A 20,751-nucleotide genomic window follows, 5' to 3' on the forward strand; every position below is an offset into this window, starting at 1 on the left:
TGGCCATCGCAGTCACCCGATCTCAACCCAATTGAAAACGTTTGGCATGAGTTGAAGACCAAGGTTCATCAGCGTCATCCGAAAAACTTGCAAGAGTTGGAGGCCTTCTGTACCGGTCGAGTAGTGTCAAACGATGATGGAGGGCTATGAGGAGAGATTGCGCCAAGTAATTCACCTGAAAGGCTACACAACTGACCATTAAAGTAGACGCACGAACACTTTCTGCCCCTCCTATGTTTAGTTATTTATTTATAAACGGTTTATTTATGTAAATGTGTATTTATGTAGATATAATATTTATAATAAATCATACTTTCATTATCCTAATCTTGATACTTTTTAAGTTATGAGGAAAAAACTACTCACGACGAAGGGGTACGAACACTTTTTGTCGTAACTGTAGTTAGGTATGAACTTTTTCCTGCAGTGGAGACTTAGATTTCCGTGTAGCTAGGCGTAAAATGAGTCACGGTAAAGTATGTTACTCAGGGTATTGTGTAGCTAAACTGGAGCTTTGTTCTATCAAAAAAAAATTGGGTAGCGTGAGCTGAATCATTTTGAATTAACCGTTATTTCTAATACTGTACAACTGAATGAACTGTACCGCTTAGTTAAATCTATTAATCTAGATACAAAGTAACTAAGCATAAATTGGTCCGTTAAAGGTCTGTGGATCACAAAATATTTTGTAATCAGGATCTTTCACTCCAGGCTATTACTGAAGATAATGATAAGCTAAACATTAACAGATTTTTTTTTTTAAATCGGGTATTAAAGACACTAAATATCATGCTGCAATAGACCATTTAGTTTACTTGACTTTCAAGGTAATGAATATGTGGCGGACGCGTAAAGTGAGGAATACGAACTTCAGGAACAAATCTTTTGTTTATTAACTCGGCGAGCCGTAAACGTTATTCATCGTACATTTCCTGAAAAATACTTTGTACATAAACAATAATGTGTGATTAACTCATTTAGCTCACCAACACTAAATTATTAGTCTAGATTTTTAACTGATGTTTCTGTGTTTGCTATTAAGCACAAAGTTACTCAATACCGCGGTTTTAAAACCAGAATTTTAGCATTTTTAGCTGTGAGACTTACTGCGAGACCCGGAATGGCGATGTTTGTGTAGAAAATTGCACTTTCATACACTTTTAAAACTTACTTATATGGAAGAAAATATTAAATTGCTAAATAAGTTTTTGAGACGCAGAAAATAAAATATGAAAAAAGTTAGTTAAGCATAATTTGATTCCTTGTTTATAAATACCAAAAACTGATAAATCAGAACACAAAAAAGCACCTTTCACATCAAGCAGGAAATGGACAACTGTTGCTTTCCTGATTTCAAATTCGGTATCTCAATCACAGGGATAACTCGAGCCTGCTAGACTGATTATCTGCATGTGTAATTAATATATTAAAATATTATTCATATTCTTTAAATGTAATAAGTGAGGAATTCTTCTCTAAGAGAGTGAATTTTGGTTTTAAACAAAAGTGATTTTTAAGGATCATTCCTTTTTAAAAAGTAAACTATTTTGCTTCAGAAAAATTACTCAGTTAGAACGTATGTTATTAGTTAATGGAACAGTTTAAGACTACTGTTTCATAAGAGAGTGGATTTTAACCTTACTTTCGTTTCCAGGACTTTTAAAAATCTAGTACTTATAATTATTTATGCTTCTGATGTAAAGTAATCTGTATTAGGGTTTGGACACTAGTAATTTCGTCATCTGTTGTCATAGGGGTCGTTTAGTGCATAAAGTATGGTTTTCTCAGATTTGCTGTCTACACTGAGAGCAAACAGGGTGGGAACCGCAGAACAGTAACAAGATAATTCACACGTGCTGTATTACAAAGTTGGTTTATAGATTTCTCTGACTTTGAATAAGTCTGACACTAAAGACAGTGACTCGCACGAGTCAGTCTCTTTTCCTCACAGTAACAAGAGACGAAATCTGATACAAATGTAAATGCATTGCTCTTCGCTAGAGACAGAGAGATGATTGCCGTTCAACGTTTTTTCTTTTGATGACAGCATTCAGTGTCCCATCTCCAGTGCGTTACGTCTAGACTCATATGCTGCCGGCCAGTTGAACCTCTTTACACGTGTCACGTGTTATCTTCCAATCCTTATATGAATTTGCTGTTTCAGTCCTTAGATACACTAGCTTCAACACAAGACTGGGGACCAAGTCTCTGTTGTTGATAACTACAGTAATTAATAAAGTAACAAGTGTCACCAGCAGAGTGCGTTTGTCCTACATCAATACTTGATGACTATGCTTTGCTTTACTACATGGAAAGGATCGTTCATCCATACTTGTTTTGAGGTCTTTGAGTCACCCCTCCAATACGTGATTGCTTGTATGACACACCTCACACACTCAAATAAATGATCACCTTAGTTAAAAATTGCACTTTTTTGTTTTTTATGCCTTACCAGGTTGTTAAACATGTGGGTGTAATTTTCAGATTTAATTTATAAATCCAATAATATGTTGTGGTTCAGTTAACTTGACTAACGATATTTAAGTGACATGATCTCTGCCCATTGGTTTGTTAAATGTTGAATAATTTGAGGTTATCTATAACCATCTAGTGTATTAATTCCAAAGAACACGTTTATTAGGGTTTTGAACGTTTTCCGACTTATGAAGATACCTTTTTCTTTCCAGTGTTGGTATTTAAATATAGAGTATAGGAAGTAAGTAGTGCTTCAAGTTAAAATTTCAGAATTAAAGTTGAATAGAATAGTTACCTCTTGCTTTATCTAAGCATTTCATAATATCAAGAAATAGAGGGCGTATTGTTAGATGAATCATAAGGGCGTTTTACAAGAACAAAATAGTTAATATCTAAGATTTTTCTGCTTCTGTGAAACAACAGAAAGTTGAAAGCAGAGTGAGGAAGTTATCTATTTAGTATCTAAAGCAGTATTTTCTAACAACGAAACGTTTATTAGAACATGGCTAAATCTATAGTTCACAGCAAAATATGTATTCAAATATACTAAATTGTTTAAAATTGCGGTATTGGTGAGATCGCCACCCAGTATCATACATTATGAGGTTATGTACATAATGATTATATAACGTACTCTATGAAGATAAATACAATGTGTATATCTATGTATGTACATGTACGAGTGGATTCTTGGAGAAGGGCTTCAACTGAAAAGGCGCTGTTAATGTGTTGAACAAAAACTTGTACCCATATATGTTGTAAGCTATACAGTTTACTACTTCATTAATGAGGAAGCACACAGTGCTTCAACTTGGGGAGAGACATTTTGCAATACCCCTAGATAATTGGTGAAATCAGTTATAATGTAGTAATGGTGGTGTGCCTACCCTGGAGATATTATTGTTTTTAAGAAGTAGTCAAAAGATTTCAGTTGTATTGTTACCAATAGGAATTCTTGCACACTCACCCCTAATAAGACGTAATAAAAATGTCTGCGTCATAGATGGAGTGTTACCTGTCTATCTAACACCCAGTAATAAATCAGATTTTCATTGGAAATAACATACTACAATCTTGTTATTTACCAAGCATACTTATTGATCGATATCCCGGCCATTGACCGGATGAGAGTTTGTTAAAAATAGCGAGAGGTAAACTGATAGTTGTGCAGATTTGCGTCACAAACATGTTGGAGAATTGTGTTTAAATATAAATTAGTGATGAAATTATTAACTGTATAAATTTAGCTGTTGCTAAGTGAGAAATACATTAAATTAAAATTACAGCAAAGAAACAAATCAACTCAAAATATAAACAAGAGTAGTTATATATGAGTAGTCAGTACCGGCTAGTTATAATGCAAAAAGTATAACAAATTTGAAAATCAAACAAAATTAAAATATGCAAGTAAATTACAAACGAAAAAGTAAAAGGAATTCAAAACGAGAACAATAATGATATAATGGAGAATGCGTACAATTGTAGATTTTATTATATATACACTGCTGGTTAAAATCTTAAGGCCAATGAACATAAAGAAAAAAAATATGCATTTTGCGATGTTAGACTCAACCACTTATTTGAGTAGAGCTTCGAAAAAAGGAAAATAAAAATAGAAAACTTTTTTAGCATTTATTATGGAAAATGTGAACACTATGAAATTAACCTAAATACCAGCTGGTTAAAAGTTTAAGACCATGCTGAAACGAAGCGTTAATCGGTAAACACGTAACGAAATTTAGTTATTTGTGTTCAAGCGTTAGTATTGTCAATATCTCTCACTGATATCTCCTGTGTTACATTAAACATGGCAAAGGCTAAAAAGTTGGCAGAGTTTGAATGAGCCAGAATTGTCGAGCTGCAAAAGCAAGATCTCCCTCAACGTGTCATCGTTGGTGAGATTGGGCGTAGTAAAACTGCTGTTGCAAATTTCTTAAAAGACCCTGAGGGATACGGAACGAGAATTTCAAGTGGTCGGCCCAAGAAAATTTCGCCGGCGTTGAGCAAGAGGATTCGACGGGTTGTCCGGCAAGACACCAGCCGATCGTCGAAGCAGATTAAGGCCCTTACGGACGCAGAATGCAGCTCAAGAATAATAAGACGGTATCTCCGTAAATGTCTTCAAAGGCCACGCCTCCTTTCACACCACGAAATAGCTCGGTTAAACTTTGCTGAGAAGCACCAAACATGGGATATAGAAAAGTGGAAGAAGGTTTTGCTCTTTGATGAGAAAAAATTTAACCTGGATGGTTCAAATGGCTTCTAATGTTACTGGCACGATAAGAATATCCCACCGGAGACATTTTCTACGTGACACAGTGGAAGAGGTTCCATCATGATCTGGGGTGCTTTCTCCTTCCATGGAACAATGGTGCTTCAGGTTATACAGGGGGCATCATACAACAGTTGGTTACATTGGCATGTTGGAGAGAGCATCCTTATTGACTGAAGGCCCTCGCTTGTGTGGAAATGACTGGATCTTTCAGCAGGACAACGCTGCAATCCACAATGCCCACAGGACAAAGGACTTTTTCATGGCGAATCACGTGATTCTTTTGGACCATTCAGCGTATTCGCCCGAACTGAACCCCATTGAAAATGTTTGGGGGTGGATGACACGGGAAGTCTATAGAAATGGACGTCAATTCCAGACAGTGCATGATCTTCGTGAAGCCATCTTCACCACTTGGAATAATTCCAGCCAGCCTTCTGCAAACGCTTATATCGACCATGCCAAAGCGAATATTTGCAATTATTCGCATTGACGACCGTGCAACTCACTACTGAGATCTTTTGTTGGGCATTTCCTACCCTGTTTATGACTTCTTTTCGGCATGGCCTTAAACTTTTGACCAGCTAGTATTTCGGCTAATTTCATAGTTTTTACATTTTCCATATTAAATGCTAAAAAGTTTTTATTTTATTTTCCCTTTTCTTATTTTCATCTTTCGAAGCTCTACTCAAATAAGTGGTTGAGTCTAACAACGCAAAATGCATATTTTTTCTTTGTGTTTATTGGCCTTAAGATTTTTGTCAGCATTGTATATATATGTACAGTTTGTCTCTTGTAGTTGGTGCGTCACTGGAGGAGACGTATCCAGTTTCTTTTTGCCTCACTTGGATATGACGTTTATTTCTTTTCAGGATCTGTTGTTACTCGTTACAATCATTGTGGTTGCCTAATACCGACAGTCGATAAAGCAGATACTTGAAAGAATATCACACCTGATGTTACTTCGTGTTAGCAATGTGTCTCCTACATACTAGGTACTGCTACAGCTTTCAGATCTGAGAGTGGTCCACCGTAATCCTTTCACAAATATGATGCATTATGAATCAGTTCACAAGACTTGTAAAATGAACAAGTTAATGTTGCAAACTCAAAGCTAGTTTGTAAAAGGTCAGTCATCCATTATTTGACCCTTTCCAGTTAAGACCAGTTAGAATCAAATGTAGCGCGTGGCAAGTTCGCTCACCACCGTGACTTCCGGACATGTTTGTTTCAAAAATCTGAATTCCATCGAGCTTCTTATGGAAGGATGGATGTGGTCATGCCAGGTCATGGCCATAAGCATTATTCAACAAACTTAACCATCTCACTTGCATGAAAAGTCTTCCACCGTTGTCTTGTTGCCATAAAAATAGAGCCCCGGTACAATAGGGAAGGGAGTTAGGACTGAGAGAAGACACCTTAAACCAGTAACCGGAATTAGACCAACTACTCTTGAAGAAGTGAATAATGCTTCTCATCCTGAAGCTTTCATAACTTGTATCTGACAAATGTTCGAATAAATAAAACCGTGCCTGAATTCAAAAATAAATACACAGCAACATTCGTGTAGTCACGCGTAAATAGTTTTGGCACGTTATATCGAATAGTGATTATCTTGTTCAGAAATATCGCAAAGTCGGAAAAACGTTTGATACACACACCACAAAACCTGTTTATAAATAATAAAAAAATAGCGCTGTATGTTTTCTTACATTTTGAATGACTGATTTATCATATCACGATTTTACCTGTTTGAAGTAAATCGCGTAACCTACGAGTATCTCAGTTACCAAAACTGCAAGATACTCTTCCTACCAACATCAGTGAAAACAGTGGGTTCACCATATCTTTCAGTTGATGCTGTGCAAGTTTTTTTATAGCCGTGTCTTTCCTTGTATAAGAATTGCATGTTCTTTAATATTTCAGTTTGAACTCAAACCTGAAATATTTTTTTCCTGCTTTAAGAATACATAGGTCAAATCGTATTTCAGTCTCAGTACCGTTTATGCCAGCCACTACTGTTTACCACCAAATGTATTTACTTTCAGCTAAGTTATAAGAAATTTTACTTTTGTATAAACCATATTCGTACGAAACATGTGGACAAAGTGGGTTAATGTGTCGTAAAAATAGGCACTTTCCACACAAGTTTCTATTTCTACATATATAAAAATAAACTTTTTTGTTAGAACATGCTAGTTCTCTCAGCTGTGGGGACAGTTATGTGACAACCAATCTCATTTTTCGTTGGAAAGGAGCAACCCGAAGGTTGGTGGTGATTGGTGTTGACTTGAGCTTTTTTGGTAGTTTATCACTTCTACATGAGAGACAACTAGCACATATAGTTTTTTAGCAGGTTTGCGTGAAAGTCGACAAAGCATAATTTCTAGTTCATTATGTCATTGCTGAATAGTTTCTATAGCAATTAGGTGTAAGCAGATGCTTACTCCACGTCCTTTTTGTATATATTACTCATTGAATTCGGAATACACAACTCATAGATGATATTAAGCAAAAATAGGCTATTCTGTTATTTCTCATCCAGATCACATTTCCTATTGTAATCTATAATATGCTCGCAGTACACTGAGTACACAAAGAAGCGAAATATTTTCAGTATCATAATACAAAAATATGTCCCAATCGCTATGTTTTTCTTTTAGCACCGCTAACTAGGGATCGTGAAAAACCCACTACACCAAATAAATGGGAAAATAACTGTGTCAAAGTCTACTCAGATAATACACCTTTTTAACTGATTAAATCAATCTATATTAATGTTATATGCTGTATTAGAGTACAACGTTGTGACCATACTTTAGCAAGACTGATGTATGTATACTAATCAGACTACATTGCTGAGTAACAAACTCTCTTTGCTGCACTCAGTATCGCGAATTTACTGAGGAATTTTTATACACAAATGTCTACCACTAACCACAACTAAACTTAACCTGGATGCTGAGAAAAGTAGTTCAAAGGATTCGTCAGAACCCTTGGTTAACATTGATAGCCTAATCCAACTCTCACATTTCCGAAGATTTTCATTCATCTTTGCATCTAGCACAGTTTCACAGGTTACTTTGCACATCTCAACTAGATATATCTAACACACGTTGAAAATAACTAACTGTCTATTAAATATCTTTCAATAGCTTGGATAGTAAGGGCCAGTTATTGATTTTTCAGTCAATCATCTGTTCTAACTGTAAAATAATTAAACGGTTGTCACACATTTTATTGTGAAACACTTCTTTAATTCAGAAAGAAACTTCATATCATTTCCAATTGCTTTCCCAAACGATTAGTCAAGTAGTTAATCCTCTTCGTAGTGATTAAGAAGTCACTGTATTGATCGATAGCCAGAGCAGATACACTTCTTCTCTATTGATGCTTTCTTATCTGATTCCTCACGAACAGTCAGACATGTACCAACCAATGTCTTCTTTTCATCAGCTTAGATGAGATCATAAGACAATGCTCTTCTTATCAAATGATTCGCTACTAAACATAAAATTCTTAAAATATCCAGTTTTGTAGAAGTTCATCCGTGACGCAAAATTCGATATATGTACACGTGAGAAATAAAATATGGATCAGTTCAGCCACAAAACGAAAACAAAATACGTGTTTTTATCCTGCAGGTGCATTTCACTACCATCCACAGTCATTAGGCCTGAGCTTTAAAACGATTGTCGGTTTGTAACGCTATCTGATTCCATAGGTGGTAGCTCTATCCCTTTGCTGACGTGTAGACTTGTGCGTGTTGGTTATTGTAGATAACAGCCTTTCTAAATATTCCTGTGGACACTGGTACATTTGTACTGACTGGAGAGCCACTGACGGCTATATTTCTGAAACTTGTACAGTAGAAGATACGGAGAAGAATAAGTTGACCATTTCTCAGTTGTGTCATGAAAAAATTGAAAATAATGAACACGTATCAAAAACATTTTTATAGTGTTGGGTAGAGGACCAATTATATCCAAGGTGGTTCTCTCCATGATGACCTCTCATTCTCTTTATTCAAGTTTATCGCAGTTGTTACGTAATATAATTTATTTCGAAAACGTCTCCTATTTATTATATAGCGTATTACGATTTCAAATAGCCGTATATTTTAATTTAGAAGTAATTCAATGTCACATGTATTAAATTTTACTTGCTAACAAGATTGATACACATTTTCTTTCTTGACAGAAATACTATTTATAATAACAGCTATTATAAATAATGATTTAATTACAAAAGTTTCACAAACTTTCAAATAATGTTGAGATTTCTATCTGGTTTGGAACTAAATATCTTATCGACGGTTCACATTGAGCAAGTTACTTTCAAGTTGATATTAGTACAGTACGATTAACGGGTAGTTAGCTTGCTCTCCCTTCACAAGTGAGTTTTTCCTCTGAAGTTATGCAATATTTTTGTAGAAATACTAAAGTTTGATGTTAATTCGCTGAGGTTAAATTGTTTGTGAAGTTCGAAATATGTAAACGTTCCTGGTCAGATATCTGTGGTTTCCGATTAATAAGCATTTATCAAAGTTATAACTTCCGAGATTCATAATATACTAACTGTAGCAAACCAACAATATAATACTGTCTCTTGACGCGTCGATTTATAAACTTTAGGGTAAGGTTGTTGAACATTTGATTGCCAACAGTATTTGAAAACACGCTGGTGCTTTTGTAAAACACATTTTTAATTTTCACACTCGAGAATCTTTTACAAATTTAGTGGGTAAGCGAGAATTTTGCAATACACATTTAACAGTACAAGTTACGTGCATTTCTGAATGTATGTTAAACTGAAACGAACATGGATATTTAACTAAATATATAACAGTAAATCCGTTACATGGTGCACCCAAATCTTTCTCTTGATGGTACAGTGAATACAGTGTCTAAAACTATCATATCAGTCAAACTATAAAAACTGCATCAACACCTTGGCAGTAGTTCATAATGCTTTCTGTCACTCATTCCTTACACTATTTAAAGCTTTGAATTACCTTCCTTCAAATTATGGATACAGCTAGCTGCCTCAAAGGTAGGCTGCTACAACTGAGTGAATAGTAATAAAGTACTTCATTTTTAATTGGAACTGACAAAACAAGTACCAGAACATAACTTGCATTCGCCAGTTTGTGATAGGCATGTTACCTTGCTGTATGGTAAATAGTATACTGAAGATAAGACTGATCCTTCTGTTGCTCTTCGTGAAGTCCTTGAATGATTATCAAAGATGTCTATTGAAGTGCAGACCTGTCGAGGTGGATTCCTGTATGTGGTGAGGGGACCTTCCAAAGAAGGTTCTGTACTTTGAGTTTACCTCCTCTGTGATCTGAACATCCACCCTCGTGTCTGCCATGCGTGGCGACCCGTAAAGGGAAGGAGGAGAAGATCCTGGTGGTGGAGGGGTCCAACCCTAACACACCACTTTGGCCTTGAATTCTTGTAGACTGGCGGCTTGGGGGTGGCCCTCCTAGGGTCAGTCAGCTCCTCCACTTAGGTTAGGGTCAACCAAGTACCAGTGTTGGATGTTCTCAATGGGTGTTATGGACATTGTATCTGATGCTGTTATTTGGGTATAGTGCTCACAAAACCCTGGCGTTGCTGCAGTATCCTTGTTAGTACATCTCCTCGTAAGGTTCCATGGTGGGTGGGGTCAGGGGGCATGGAAATATTTTTTTTTATTATGGACCCTCTAAATAAAAACTTAAATAAATTAGTGAAAAACAGTCCATAGGTAACTGATCACGCAATCTTCAACATCTGTAACACCTGTACCTCATTTTCTTATATTACATTCTCTTTCAAACAAACCTTTAGGGCAAATGTCTCCCTTTTTTATTCAGAAGCGACTAGAAGGACTTGCTGGCTCTTCATAGTCAATCAAAAAGCTTTGCTGTGGTGACATATTGGTGGAAACATTCACATCTAAACACAGTGAACTCCTCTTACAATTAAAGGCGATTGAGGATATACCTATTGAAGTTACTCTTCATGCTACTTTGAATTCGTCACGAGGAGTTATGAGAGGGATTTGAAGAACATCCCCGAGTCAGAGATCCTCGCTGGTTTCTCCAACCAAGACATTTTTGCTGTGCACCGAATCTCCATTCACAAAGATTGAATTATGACGTCTACTGATGTTCTGATTTTGATGTTTACATCACCACGTCTACCTGCTGCAGTCAAAGCAAGTTATCTGAATTGTAAGGTACGCCCATACATTTCCAACCCTCTCAGATGTTTACAGTGTTAGTCAGTTTGTTTAACATGTGTTCATTGGGGTAACAAAGACCACAATGCCTACAAGTGCGAACTGGAACCATATCACAGTTAACACAGTGGTTCACACCCCTCTTACTCTAGTTCTTGCCATAAGTGGATGGAAAAGAAAGAGGTGCAACACATGAACACTTGGAAGTTATTGTCCCTCTCTCCATCTCGGACATACGTTGATGCACTTCATTTCACTGCTACAGTGGGAGTGCAGGCAGATCTCTCCATGCCTCTAACATTTGCAAAACATCTGAAGAGTCTTTTGCCCTCCATGGTTAAAATATTTAACAAGTCTACTCTCATCTCTGTCCCTCCCATTCTTTCTAGTGACTGCTTAGGTCCACCTCTTTTGGCTCTAAATTTGAACATTTCCTATGGTGTATCTTCGTCTCCAGCCCCAAAATGCAAAGCGATTATTTCTTCACGCCCTCAGTCACTGGAATATTTGCCCACAGACAACGACCTGCCTTCTCTATCCAGAGCAGCATCCATGGAGGTCAAAGAAAAAACCTGGTCGAAAACAGAAGGGCTCTTTGCCTAGTTCTCCTCCACATAAATAAAAGTGGCCACATTGATACAGTGGAATTGTCGGGGTTCTCGTTCAAATATAGATGACATTAAGGACTTGATTTATTTTTATCATCCTGTGTATCTCTTCTTATAGGAAACGTTTCTGAAACCTGCTGATGGAGTCACCTTTCGCAGTTTTCATCATACAGAAATGACAGATTGTGTGATGGACAAGTGCACGGAGGGATAGCACTGCTGTTCGATCAGCGTGTGTTTGCCCTGTCATTGCCACACGATACACCATTGGAGACTATAGTCATCGGTGTGTATATCATTATTATTTGATTTCTCAGTATGTCTCCTGTAGAGACGTGTAGTGAATCAGACCTTGATGTGCTCATTCAACAGTTGCCTTCTCCAATTTTAACCCTGGGGGATTTTAATGGACATAATCCCCTCTAGGGTGGTGCTGATATTGATGGGAGGGGTTGTTTCATAGACGTATGCTCTCAGTTCACAACCTTGCTCTCTTCAGTTTGGCTCTTATACTTAATTCCATGCACCTAGACAGTCTTTTACTGCTATTTATCTTCACATTTCTTGAAGGATTGGCAGTAACGCACTGGGAAGTGATCATTTTGAGAAAGACTGGTCGTGGTTAATACCACCCGACCCGCGTGCCTCAATGGAAGTTGGACCAGGCTAACTGGCCCTCTTTCACTGCTTCCTTAGATGTTGATTCTACCGTCATTTGTAAGTCATTGATAGATGAATGTTGTTTGCAGTAGTGACTGACTGTATTGTCCATGGAGCCGCTCAGTTTATTTTTAAAATCTCGACACTTTTTCGTGGTATCCTCATCTCTGGTGGAATCCTGCCTACCACATGGCAGGGAAGATGCAAAAATGGGCCTGGGACACCGTTTGTAGGTATCCCACGCTTTTAAACCACATTGCTTTTCAGCAGTCCCATGCACATACTCGGCTGGTCAGACGTCAAAGCCAATCTTGGATTAAGTACACAACTAGCATCTCTTCTACCACCAGTTTCAAAGTCATGTAGGACACGATTTGGAAGGTCAGTGAGCAGTATCAGTGGGTGATACTGTCCACCTTACAGATGTTTTTGTTTGTTAAGGTCTATTGGCTTTTTAATTTTAAGTTTTTATCCGATGTTGGTCCACTGTTCTTGTTTTAATTTAATTTATCTTTAGACTTTATAACACTTTTGCTGGTTTTTTTTACAAGTTATTTGATGCAGATAGTCTAGTTGCTTTGTGCCATAAAACAACAACAATGAAATGTAGAATTTTTACTTCTTGTGTGGTTGGGCGTCAATAGTATTGCCTCAGCTTTAGCTGCTGCATTGTATCCAAAATCTGAAGACTTGATGAATGGACATGGGCTTTTGAGAAACTTTTTCAGCCTTTGTTCTACGTTTCTGCTTGATATTGTTGAAAAAAGGTTTACTGTTGTGTGAATATCATCGTGAAATTGTTACATTCTTGGATTTTAAAGCTCATAAGTTATTTTATTGACACATAGTACACTTAGTGAATTATCCTCTATAATGTCAGCAAAATTTGACAGTTACTACAAGTGTAAGGATTTTTGTTGCTGTTGTACCATGTCGTCATTCCAAAGCACTCGCTGCGACCAGCATACATAGTCACGTGCTCCACCCCATCCTGTATCTATGATAAAACTCATGCCAGTTCCATTATCATTGGTATCTGTATCTAGGATGAAAAGATAACATTAGTGAGGATAAACCAACACTGCTTCGACCAAGGTGCACTTCAAGGAGTGTTGAGTTCTGGACTATCCTAAACTCTTAAGTGTTCCCGTGTTTACTCTGATTTCATCCATTTCAAGGAATAACTTGCTTGCAACATTTGATAGAATAGCCCAGGTCCTCCTTTAATGTTCCAGTGAGGAATTTACCACAGGCTCTTGTATTTCTAATCATGGATTCCCCTTGCAGCATGCTGTATAGTCGAGATAGCGTTGCACTGTTTCTAATTCCAAACCACCAAACACAAAGAGGCAACTGGCTAGCAACGGCTTTTATTTTTTACTTTATAATTATTTATTATGTTTTTTCTTTTAACGAAACATCCAATCTAAGCAAAATGACTTTAATATCATGACGACTTGTACTGTTAGGAAAAATATTGTATACTTTAGGTACTTGGCATAGGTTGTCTTCCCTCTAGTAATCTATATGTTCTTGTAACAACAATGCCCGATTAAGTTTGAAGTAAGTAGCATATGTATTTTCAATCTTTAAACAAAAAAACGTAATTTATCCAGTTGTAACACCGGTGAGGCTATATCCCAACACGAATGAAGTAACGAATAACTAACTTGATGTAAGTATATGCCAGTTTAATTTGGCTGAAACGATTACTGTAAATGTTATTCGACTAAGTGTTGTGAACAGCCTTATAAACAAATTACATGAAAATCAACCAGGCCTAATTATTTCCAGAACGTTATCAGTTTTGAGGATTTTATTAATTGCTGACTCTAAAAGTATAAGTTACTAAATTCAGTGAATCAATTACTTAATAATTCCCTGTTAAAGCCGAATATCAATCCAGGGTTTTTCTTATTCTTTCGAGCTTAAAACTCTTAACAAGGAAAATCATTGAATATTATATGGACGTCTTTTGCCTGATTTAACTTACAGTAATGAACTTGATTTTCTCTGAAACTGGTGCGCCACTTGAAGAATTAAACGTAACCATTGTATCATTCAAGCCATCATCTACTTCCCAAAACATTTCAAAAATAAAAAAATGTGTGTGTATGTATTGTCGTACTAAAATTTAACAATGTAGGTTTTCAGGCCCTTTCTTCATTGTAGGTATATTTTTTAGATCTAATATAGGATAATAAACGAATGTGTTACGTATCTATAACTTTATTTTAAAAGTCAAATATAATGTAATTAATTTTATCTACTGGGAGGCAACCATAAAAGGCTACCACCGAAACTACATTCAAATGTTACAAAAGATGTATTAGACCCATGTCTGAATATGGTTGACCAGCCTTACTGATTATCATACCTACTTACCATAAAAACTTCAAAACCTGGCTATGTGCACGTATACATTCTGTTACTTGTGTAGAAAAACATATGCCAGAGCGAAAACTTAATCACACTATCAAAACTTAATTGCTTTTCATAAAACGTCAAAAGTTAAAACCTAGAAATGAACTAAGTAAATGAACAAGCAATGAGACTTAGACATATTCCTTATGGACAAAACACACTTGTCCATTTAAGATTAAAGGCTGACTTAGAATAACTTCGACCCAAACTTTAATATGGAAGTTACATTATTGTTATAAGCTATATTTTCAGTGTTTTGATTTCGATGTTAGCTAAAGAGCGCATAACGTTAATATCAAGTAAGGTTTGGGGGGTAGGCCTAGAACGTTTTAGATGACGTCACGAAAAGCATCAGTTTGTGAAGTATCAAGAAACAATGCTAGATTAAAAATACGAGAATCAATGTTTTCCTGTGAATGGTCGGTGAATAATGAATGATTATCGAGTTGTTAAAGGATCGACCAGTCAGTTTGAGTCTAATGAAGTGTAAACGCTAAACATCAGGTTTCGATACCCGTGATGACCACAGCACAGTGAACCCATTGTATAGTTATGTGCTTAAAAACAAACTAAATTTAACAGTGCTAGTTATCAACATATATTTAATTACTTGATCGATTAGCTGTGAATTTGTACAAGTACGTTTATTACAAATAACGTTAAATGTAAATAAACTTAGTATTCCGAAAAATTGTTTAATTTCGAAGTCAAAGTTCAAAGGAGGTCCAGTTCAATCTACACGTTGATCAACGTATGTTATTGAGTTATACGAAATATTTCATGCCAGGAATTATTTCAATATATTTTTTATTTACTTTTTAGCTTGTATATGTGAGTATGTGTATGTATAGCTGGTGTAATTTTAGCTTAGACGTCATATTTTTAAATCTGTATAAAATCGTAATCCCGACTACACTATTTATTAATTAAATTATTTTATTACAAACGGTTCTCATTAGAATGAAGATGAGAAGCCGAGATATACTAATAGATGTAAAATTCATTTTTTGGACACGCCTTAAATACTCATTAAGGAATTAAACACGTTTTGATCATACTAACTGTTATGCTGCAGAGGCTAAATAGTCCTGATTGACCCTAAGCTCAGACTCCACAATACGTCAGTACAGTTGCATTCAGAGAGCCTTCCACGAGTTATCCGATACACTTGCACACAACAGATCTTCAGTTTGAGTTCTTAGAAATCCTTATTGCGTTAGATTAAAAAAATGTAGTTTTATTGGCTTCGCATGAAACTAAATCAATCGTTTAATGCCAATTAACAAGTACACAGGTCGTTATAAAATAAAAAGTAGTGCACTCAAAAAGTGATTTACTCGAAGGATGTTAAAAGATTTTATTCATTTTGACCAACATTCAGTATAACCTACATATTAGAATGTGTAGTTTATGAACATTCTGGTTCCTCATTTTATTAGTTGGGTGCTTGTGTAGAAGATATATGGACGTTCATATAGTCTGACGTTTCTTTCCGATGAAAATCGATACATTTGTATTGATTTCATAACCACATGACACAACTAGAAGTATCGATTGTTGACCATTGTCCATGAACGTTATGCACTTGTAATGGTTAGCGTTGTCTTTTGCAATTCCTTCTTTTTTATCACAAAGAATTATCATTGACCTTATTGATAGGGTTTCGAAAGCAAAGTTACTCTTGGCTGTTTATTTACAAAGTTGATATTATTATTTTGTTTACACGAATATTTAAATGATGGTTGCTAAATAAATGATTATTTTAAAAATACATATATTATAATAAAATAACATTCTTGGTATTGCAATTTACGTAAAACATTATATATAAATACTTCATATTATTAATAAAGAGAAAGGAAATTCGAAGTGACGAAAAACCCACTTTAAGTAGAAATGTATCTCAGGATCGCTGGTAACAGTTAACACTTTTACTAATAAAGCAGAGAACAACGTTTCGACCTTTGCGTTTCTTAAAATGTTGTGGTCACGTGAATGTCATCAAGATTGTCGGCACATTTTCTATTATAATAATACTTAGATTTTCGTCTGTTTTGAAAGTGCATGCGTGTCACTTGTATGAAATAAACAATACGTGGATGTAAATACTTTGGCAGACAATTTGTACAACATGTTAGAAGCTTATCAAAGCTTTTAGAAAGGTGTAACGTTAGATCATAGACAAACATTAAGTTTAATTATTGATAATATTGATTATGATAAAGTGATGGAAAAGAAATAAGTGCTTACATGAATTACTTTTGATTTTCTATGTGAGTCTGTTGTTTTTATTTTCAGTGGGATAATTGTTAGTAATAAAATCCTTGATTTTAATACCTGGCTTTTATATGATTATTTATGTTAGTATTATATTTCCTCATGAGATGTTTCCATAATTCAGTTACGTTTTGACTTGCGTATAGAACAATATGTTCCTCATTAAATGTTAAACTGAGAGAAACTTTAAATTGTTTAATTTAATTGTTCTAAACTCTGTAGAATGTAGTAATTTTCAAATGAAACATTTTTAGTTGTTGGAAGTTTGCTAAAAGAATAAGTGACATTGATATCAGTTAAAACACTGAAGTGTTATTTCCTAATGAATATATTTTAATAACCAAAAACGATATGATAATTTTTGTACATATTGCTGGTTACATTGCATGTGATGTAAATATATCATTAAACTACATTTAAGTAAAGTTAATTTACCTTGCACTCAATCACTGACTTCTGAAATTCTATTGAAGAAAGTACAAAATACTTGCAATACGTAGATTGAAGAGGTTTAATGTGACCAGAGGAATTTACTTTCAAGAGTTTGTTTCAGTATCAAAGAAAGTTAAACATTAATTGCTATTATTTTCAAGAATAGTGTTTTAAACGAAAAAAATCACCTACAATAATTGTTTATTCTCATTCTTGAAAATTTAGGAACAGATCACGAAAATTATAGTAATTTTAAATGTGGACATGTATTGTTTGTATTGACCAAAAAGTGTACTGAAATTATGTGAAACATTTTGATTAATAATTGTTGTTAACACAAATGATGAACTAACTCTAAATAAGAGCAAAAGGAAATCAGTATTCACTAGAAGTAGGTTCAATAAATGATGTATATTGTAAGTACATGTTTAATGTGATATCTTTTAAAATATTGTTAGAAATTCTGTTTTGTTTATAATTGTGTACAAGTTGTTTTTATATAATTGTTTAGGTATACAAAAGCTATCATTGTGTGCATATCAGTAATTCATGATATCTGTAAACTCTGTGTTGTCACTAAACAACTGCCAAGTAGTTATTCCATTTGATGTTTTTCATGGTTCCCTCTTGTTTATAGATAAATTATAGGATGAGTTAATATTCTTTCATACGGACCTTTTATAAATAAGTGAATAATTAATAGTTTTGCCTCAGTCTTTAATTTCAGTAAAGTTCACGTGAGGTCTTGTTTATTTATTTATATGAATGCCAATGTGAAATTGCCTGATAAATATTTAATCGACCTAGTTGTTAATAGAAAGCAAGATATGTAAGGTTTTTATATTTTCTACATATGAACAGTCTGGCTAAAATAACATATTTTACAGTGTCTATTTTTTGCTCAAAGCAATGCAACAATTAAGTTAGCACACAAAGCATACTATTTTAAGAACGTTACAAAGTGTCTAGTGAAGCTACGTGTTAAGAGGTAATTCATTTTATATTCCATTGAAAAGTTAACCTTTCAGTAAAATGTTAAAAAGAAACAACACAGAATGGTACATAGTTTGTGACGTCACAATACACGGTATATGGCCTTGGGTGGAGTATTCCCTCCCTCAACAACAATTTTATTCAATTAGCACGGCCCGCGAAGGCCCAACTAATAAAGCACGCTCTGTAAATTATTTCTGTATACACTTAAAATCATTAGTTGAGAAACACGTTATTTTCACTCGTAGTGTCTCATTCTGGACAGAATTATTTTCATTCGTTTGCAAAAATCGTCGTTTTTCATAATTTTTTCGGCACAAATTCTTTGATCTGTACAGCTATATTTACTCATATAAATCGATTTTGAATTAAATAACTTTTATTTCAAAACTGAGTTAAACTCATCGAAGCTTTATTTAGAAGTACAATTAAGATAAGTTAAATATGGCACTCATCATGATGATGGAAGTGAGTTTCACAGCTGTCTGGAGGACAGCCATGCATTTTCCATACATAACGGAGCTGAGCTTTTAACAGTTTGTGGTAAGGTTAAAATAAACACACTTCCTGTGTCACAACAATAACTTATCAGTGATTTGATATATTACGGGAACGTTCCGTACACCATTAAGGATTTCTGTGAACAATTACTTAAGTCGAAAGAGAGAAATAAAAAACAATAATGGAATTTTATATCAGTTGTGAACTTGCATTGCTATAAAAATGCCAATTGTCCAGAAATTCTAGTTATATTACGAACGTTAATATTACGTTGTAGTAGTACTATAATTTTAATATATATATGAATTTGATTTAGAGATTGAGTACATTATATTAAAACGATTTTGAAGCCTTACCATGTTGTTACACACCATCTCGCCACATTCGGTTATGCTCTGTCTGACAGCTATACGTCTTAACAATAGCCCTGCAGCGTAGTTTCCATTGCAAAAGCTCTGTTGTGGGACTGTCGTGTCCAATGCGTACAAATCCTCCTTGAAAACCTTCCATAGGACATCTAATGTACGAGGATAATGTACAAGGATGATATTGGTCTTTCAGCTCCTGTTTCGGCCCGGCATGGCCGAGTGTGTTAAGGCGTTTGACTCGTAATCCGAGGTTCGCGGGTTCGAATCCCGGTCGCACCAAACATGCTCGCCGTGGAAGCGTTATAATGTAACGGCCAATCCGTTGGTAAAAGAGTAGCTCGACAGTTGGCGGTGGGTGGTGATGACTAGCTACCTTCCCTCTAGTCTTACACTACTAAATTAGGGACGGCTAGCACAGATAGCCCTCGAGTAGCTTTGCACAAAATTCAAAACAAAACAAACCAGCGCCTGTTTCATCAGTGTGATCGCGGTTAATGTTCGTGGAATTTCGTCTGTTAGAATTTCGCTTACCTTGGCTGGGCTAAGACATATTTCAGGTCTCTTTCTGGGTGCTTTTGGTGTCTTAGGTTTATTCGTACTTCTCTGTTTCGCAGTGCTTTTAATTACAATAAATATACCCAATTTGAATAAATGTATAATCGGAGTGTAATGTTTTGCGTCAGAAAGGGCTATTACATTCATTTCTCAACAGCAATAAATTTTCCATGGTATCTTACTATCTACAAAACACCAAACAATATAAAAATATAGTTATGATACATCCCCTTCTACCCTGATTTTATAAAGGCTGTGGTTGTCTCGTTACGTAATGATTTGCATATTAAATATTATTTTAAAATACTCGACACTTTGTGTATTGAAGAACTGAAGCAAAGGTTGATTTACGTTTCAGCTCGGGTAAAAATTTAAGTACGCTGTTTGTTGGGATGTGAACGGTATGGTAAGCTGAAGAATTAGTTAATAATAATGGCAAACTCGATGTATAAGTTAAGGCAGTTATAAAAATATAATACTTTCTTCTGAGAATTCGCTATGTTGAAACAAATTAATGATGTACATTTGTACACGAAAAAACAAATTAAAATGTTGACGCCTTCATTCATGCGATTAAATCCACGGTTATGTATGAGTGTATGTGAAGTAGTGATGTATCATGCTTCCAGTCAATATGATAACTTTTTTGTTTTTCCTACTATAGTAAACACGCTTTAAAATGTTTCAAAAATATATACATAATGAAATTTGATTTTGAGTCAAAATTCGTCGGATTTATTTGTTGCATAAACTTCATAGGTTGTTTGTAACAGTACTGTATACATTTCCGTACGTGATATTTGCCTAATTTTTAGCATCAATAAATATTTTGGAGTTTCAAGATTTTGTAAGTTTTCTTTCTCTGAATTCTTAACTCAATATTGTTTTTCGTCATCCTTTCATGTTTGGAGTTTTAACTGAGGACGACGTTTCATTGATTGCTTTATCTAGCATTGCA

General features: G+C 35.2%; 1 protein-coding gene across 5 annotated transcripts in view; it reads left to right on the plus strand.

Moving 5' to 3' along the window:
* The window catches only part of LOC143253080 (putative receptor-type tyrosine-protein phosphatase mosPTP-1), a 235,250-nt gene that overhangs the window by 30,433 nt on the left and 184,066 nt on the right, over positions 1–20,751 (plus strand). The window lies entirely within an intron of this gene.

Source organism: Tachypleus tridentatus, chromosome 6 (assembly GCF_004210375.1).
Source record: "Tachypleus tridentatus isolate NWPU-2018 chromosome 6, ASM421037v1, whole genome shotgun sequence".
NCBI lineage: Eukaryota > Metazoa > Arthropoda > Merostomata > Xiphosura > Limulidae > Tachypleus > Tachypleus tridentatus.